Below are 5,916 nucleotides of genomic sequence, written 5' to 3'. Positions count from 1 at the left end.
ACCTAATGTGGGATGATTTTTTTTTTCAGACAAAACACGAGATTCAGAATTGGGGAAAGGGAATATATATTACAATGACTGTACACATAAATATTATAACACATTATACACACGATCTCAACTATCTCTACCATGACATAAGTATTTACAACGGATCAGATCTCCTCTCCCCTCCAAATAAAAGTCCAGGAGGGAAGAAGGAAAGATCCGTCTAGTCTCTGAGCAGCAGTATCTTCTAAGGCAGCAGGTTCTCTGTGTCTTCCATGCAGCAGTTGGAGCTGGATCTCTGCCAGCACTCCCGAGGGAGGCCTCCAAGCCCCTCTCAGCCCCTCGATGCAGGCAAAGGGATCTTCCGTGGGCTACGTTCACCCCAGACAAAGGTCGTTCCACCACGGTCATATCACGAGCACAGGGGGTCTTCGTGACAGTCTGGTATCTTCAGGGGACTCAAGCCCCTTGCAGAGCTTCTGTGCTCTGCCTCAAGATGGCTGTGAGCTTCTTTGTAGCTTGCAGCAAGGGAGGGCCCCAAGGTCAACCTCCTACACACCATCCTGGCTGAGCTCTCAGGACAACCGAGCTTCTTAGCTTCTTTACTCCATTTAGGACTTCTAACCAGTAAGAGTCCACCCCCCTCCATTTTGGAGGGATCTCAAAGAAAGTTTAGGGGAGTTTTTTGCAGTTCTTACCCCCAAACTCTGTCCCTCTGCTGCTAGCTCTCTTTCTCGGCTCTCCTTCCAGGAGTTCTCTCTCTTGCTGCATGCTTGTTTTGCTGCTCTCTTTATCTTTTGGCTCAGTGCCGCCACTTTTTCTCCAGTCAATGCTGGCCGCTGCTACTCCTGCTGCTGCCCACAGTGGAGAAACATCTCCCGGCTTAACTACAGACACTTAGCCCAGTCTAACACTGTTCCAAGTCTCTGCAGTCACCCCAGCCAGGGGCTGGGGGCTGGAGCCCCCCCAGGGGAGCTCCTGCTCTCTCTCCTCGTGGTCTTACAACATGGCTACCACTTCTATCACCAAACTACCACTACAACTAACTTCTCTTCCGTTTGCTTGTGGTATGTTTATATTTCGCAGGAGCGCAGATTGGTTCAAATCTCCAGTATCACCACCCCCTGGGGGTTACCACTTTCTTAGCTTCAGGGGGAAAACCTGGTTCAAACCACTACACATACACTTCTGTGTCATTGCCTGGCCATGGTGAGCTTAAGGTTTGCCAGAGGCCAGGGTGAAGATCAGGAGGAATGTCAGCAGAGCTGGTGCAGAAGTGTAGATGGAGAGGATGAAGTGGGATCGCACATAGGTACCTGTAAAGAGCAGAGTGGGAAGGCACACTACTTGGGTCCAAGCATATGACAGGCAATGGACACCATAACAGCATACCCCAAGAAAGGAAAGAACTCTCTTGCTCTTGCACTGACATTGGGGCACACATGACACAAGCTAACAAATCCACCCTCAATGTTATGCCAGTGGGATCCTTGTTGGAGTAGAATGCAGCATTGCAGAGAGGGTTAGCTGCAACTATCTCGGCATCATTACCATCAGATGTTGTTCTTTCTGGAATCTTCAGCCTGAACCCAGATACCGAGCTCTGCTGTCTTCAGAGAACAGCCTATATTTACTACTTTGACTCTTACTTGCATTAACCTGTTTTTGCCTTTGCAACTGAGCAAAGTTGTCAAGAGTTTATTTGCAATCAGTAAGCGAAGATGCCAGATGTTTGGCAGCTTTATGCCACTGAAAAAAAAAAAAAAGTTGAATAGGCTTTATAAAACATGGAAGCAAAGTTAGTATCAAAACCAAAGAGTTTAGGTTGATGCTGTCTCCATGAACTGTCCCTGCTGGCAGGTGGATGGTGATTCACAGCAACAGCTCTGTACGTGCATGTGCTGTTTGAGGCAAGCTGCTCAGGGGGTAATGATAAAAAGCAGGCAATGCTATCTCCTGCACAGCAAGAAAGGGGCATCCATGTTTATTCTACTGCATAATAAGTTCAGAGAAGAACATCCCAACTTTGGAGCAACTTGGGTCTCTGTGTTAAGGTGTCTGTTCGCTCTGCATCAGCAAGGACACAGGTATTTCCCAGTAGTTGTGATTCATAAGGGGCAGGGTAGAAAGAAGCTGACTATCTCTTAGAAGCAGGTGACTCTCTCTGGGGTACCAATTACTGTAGACGCAGCAGGCAAGCCTTGCTCTTTTACTGAGCTGGCAGCCTTCAGATCAGATCATCCCAAGGAACAGCCACAAGCCAGTTTCAGTGTCTGTCTACAACAGCAGGAGAGAGGAAGAAAATTAGGTTAGCTATCCATTTTGCCAACTTAGGCAATTTTCAGCACTGTGTTTCAAGACATTCAAAAAAAAAGAAAAACCAACCATGCCTATAATACCTAAATGCCATCTAGTGGTAAAAGCTAGTTTCTTTTAACATTTTTGATTTACAGAGAAACACAAGTGGAAAAGGACCACTGTGTGAAGTCATAGTTAGACCTACTTGGATTTTCTGATTTCACATTCTTACCCTTGAATGTCTCAAGGTCAAGAGCTTTAGAATATTGGAAATATGTTCACAGGGCTCAAACTCTGCAGTGCTGTGTGCTGTGATGTCTCACTTTCCAGCGCTTCAACATGGGAGTAGGATCCCTAGCTGCATGTTGAGGAACCTACTGCAAGTTGCAGTAGGACAACAGGTAAGTCTATTACATGCAGTTGGTCTCCAAGTGATGCCAGAAGCCTTGGGATGCTGGGAAGGGAGATGGCTACCCATGGTGCAGGGACAAAAGGACTCTCAAATGCAGAAACTTAAAGCCATCTTAATACTGCTATCTTAAAACTGGTTCAAAGTTGCTGCAGGAGGATTGTAGCAAGCAGTACCAAGCAAAGCACTCAGATATAGTTGACTGATTCTATATAAAGTATACAGGATTATCAGCATTCAGCTTACAAATCACGAGGAATCTGAAATCACCATGTTTAAGCTCACTTTTACACAGATGTAATCACACTCGCAGAAGCCTTTAACATCTCAGAGGTGGGACAAAGCAATTTTCACAAGACCATGAAGACTGTGATGGCAAAGATGGCGTTGAGCACCCCTCCATCTCTTTGCACTGTCTCTCAGGAGAAGGAGGAACCTGGAAAAAGCCATAGATGAGGACAACATCCTCCACTGGGGTAGAGGAATGAGGCAGGGAGATCCAGGCACGCTGGGCCGGCAAATGTCCCTGCAACTCATGGTTGTTCCTGCATGACAGCAGCCTGGCGAAACACCAGGCAGTCATAGACCTCTGCCTCCTCACCCTCTCTACATTTCTTTCATGCAGGTTTGGGCTTATGATAGCTGCACGGTGAGGAGAGCTCTCCTAGAGACAATGCCCTTAGCCAGACAGTCTGTGTTTCAACAGCCCTGCTGTCCACACTTCCTACAAGCCATTTCATCTTCCTTCTACGATCCTCCGTCCTTTGGTGGCAAATGCTCCTGCAATCAAAGTCCTCTCCTCCTTTTAGTACAGAAGGTGCAGGAGCTAGGCATCTGCTTTTGTCTAGCTGGATTGCGATGCCACCTATACTTGCAAGAGTAACTACCCCACCCCAGAGGATCAAGGAAGAGTATGCACAGGGTAGTGCAACAGCAGCTGATCAGACCATGTCGAGGGCTCACCAAGAACACGAGCAGGAAAGGGGCATATTCAGAGGCCCTGAATATGGTTGGTGGCAGGGATACTCATCACCTCCCTCCTCTCCATTTTCATCTGCTGCAAACCTTTAGGAACATGTAGTGTTTGAAGTGCTGGCATCCTTTTTCACCCTCTTTTCCCTGCTTAAGCTCTAAAATCCATTACTTTTACAATTGAATATTAAACTTGTAGGCCAAAGGCCTCAGATTAGGCCAATCTTTTAAAAAGAAGAGTGTGATTCCCTGAAGTTAATACAAGGCAGTGGATAAAATCTTCGCTCTTTCAAGAAGTATCTGCCTCAAACTCAGGTCTTTGTTTACTTATATACATTAAGTAAAACTGTCTTCATTCAAACAGAAGCATGACCCAAAATGAAACACTTTTTGATACAGACAATACACTGTCTCAATTGATGAGACGTACCTTTCCAATGAGAAACTACATAGGGCCAAAATTGAGGTCTGAAACTGTATTATTTGTTGTAATATCTCTTAGAACCCTGAGTCCACACTACAGCTTTACTCTCTTTTACCAAATGCTTAAAGAAGACAAACTGCAGGTATTTTTTGTCCATTTCCTTTTAGTCAGACAGCAATAGATGAAGATTTGCCTCTTGCCTGCTCACGTAGGCCGCCCTCCAGAGTTCAGGTATTTGATTCTGGCAGTTTCCAATCAGAACAGTAATTAATGAGCGGCGCATAAGTGCATGACTTTGCAGCAAACAGTAGCATTCCTGCTAAATTAACACTGCAACCCTCTGTGATTTTTGAATTCACTTGTCTTTGGACTTCCTTTTTACTGGAAGTGGGTCATTATTTCAGTGGCTACAAGGAAGATAAAGATAGCACTACCCCAGATTCTAATTCCCAGACTGAAAGCGGTATATTATCAGTTCTCTGCAAAAGCTACACAAGGTTCAAGCTTGTGCTGACTGAGGTCTAACCCAAAACCTATTTGTACTCCCATGCTGCTGCCAAGTTTTAGTAAATAACAGCATGAGGCCAAACTAAAAACATTCTGAAGGACCTAGATAGATTGCAGTGACAAAAATAATCACTAATTTAATGCTGCGACTAAAGTTTGACAGGAAATAAGCCAACCCCTTGTATTTGGCAGCCAAAACTCAGGCCACAGAAATACAGGTACAACTTTGTGTCTGCACCATGACACACTGCACACTTTAAAGCCTCCTGCCTTTGGAGACTCTTTCAGCATAGCAAGCAACTGCAACCAAGGAAGAGTCAAAATAATAATTAAAAAGCTGTATTTCATATATACATATGTGAAATATATTAAAAATATATGCATATATATGAAATATATACATCACTTCTAGCAATCAGGTGAAAACCTCCTCTAAAGGTGGTGCACCATTCAGGACATACCTGCTAGCAGACACAGATGCCCATGTATGCAATACATTCACTACTGTCAGATCTAAAAACTATTATCTAAAAACCACAACCTTCTATGATGTATTTCTCGTTTCTGGAGCCAAGCATGAAAGTGACAAAGCATAGCACACAGTTAACAACTGAAAAGCATTGTGGTCATCAGAGACAAAGTTCACTTCAGAAAATGAAGCCTGCGAGATGAAGGGTTAAAAATTATGATGCTGAGATGGGGCTGTGGGGAAAAACCAAAAAAACTTCAGCAGCTGCCTCTAGAAATCCCAGCAACAGAAATTTACACAGGGCTGCAGCGCTGCAGTTCTCAGCACTGACAGCAGCCTCGAATGCTGCTTAAATGGTTCCAACTGCAACGCCCACGGCCATTTCCAGCTAGGATATGATGTACCTTGCCACTCTCAAAAAGCTTCTTCCCCGTCCCCCCCCGGAATAAAAGCATCAAAAAACAAAACAAAAAAGTGACGTACTTTAAAGTTTTTTATAAAAGTACATGCTACAATTACTCTTCGCTCTGTTATATTCTACAGGTGAGGCCTCGAGGCCCACCACCACCAGCAAACTCCGCCTGGCGCGACCAAGTGCGGGCACTAGTGGAGGTCGGTAAGAGACTGGAGCGCTTCGGGCCCAGAGCTCACAGACCGCCTCTCTTTGGGGGCTGCTGCTCCCCCTTCAGCTTTCCTTCGGCGTTGCCTCCCCGGCACAACAGTCCCGGCACCGCTGACTCCGACCCCGGCCCCTCCCACCTGTGCCGCGCGCACATGCACTTCCGCTGCCGCGGCGCGCCGTTTCCGGCTGTCCCCGGTCGCCTTCCGGGTTGCGCGCGCGCTCCCGCC

The sequence above is a fragment of the Pseudopipra pipra genome, chromosome Z (assembly GCF_036250125.1).
Source record: "Pseudopipra pipra isolate bDixPip1 chromosome Z, bDixPip1.hap1, whole genome shotgun sequence".
Lineage (NCBI taxonomy): Eukaryota > Metazoa > Chordata > Aves > Passeriformes > Pipridae > Pseudopipra > Pseudopipra pipra.
Note: the sequence above shows the minus strand (reverse complement) of the source record.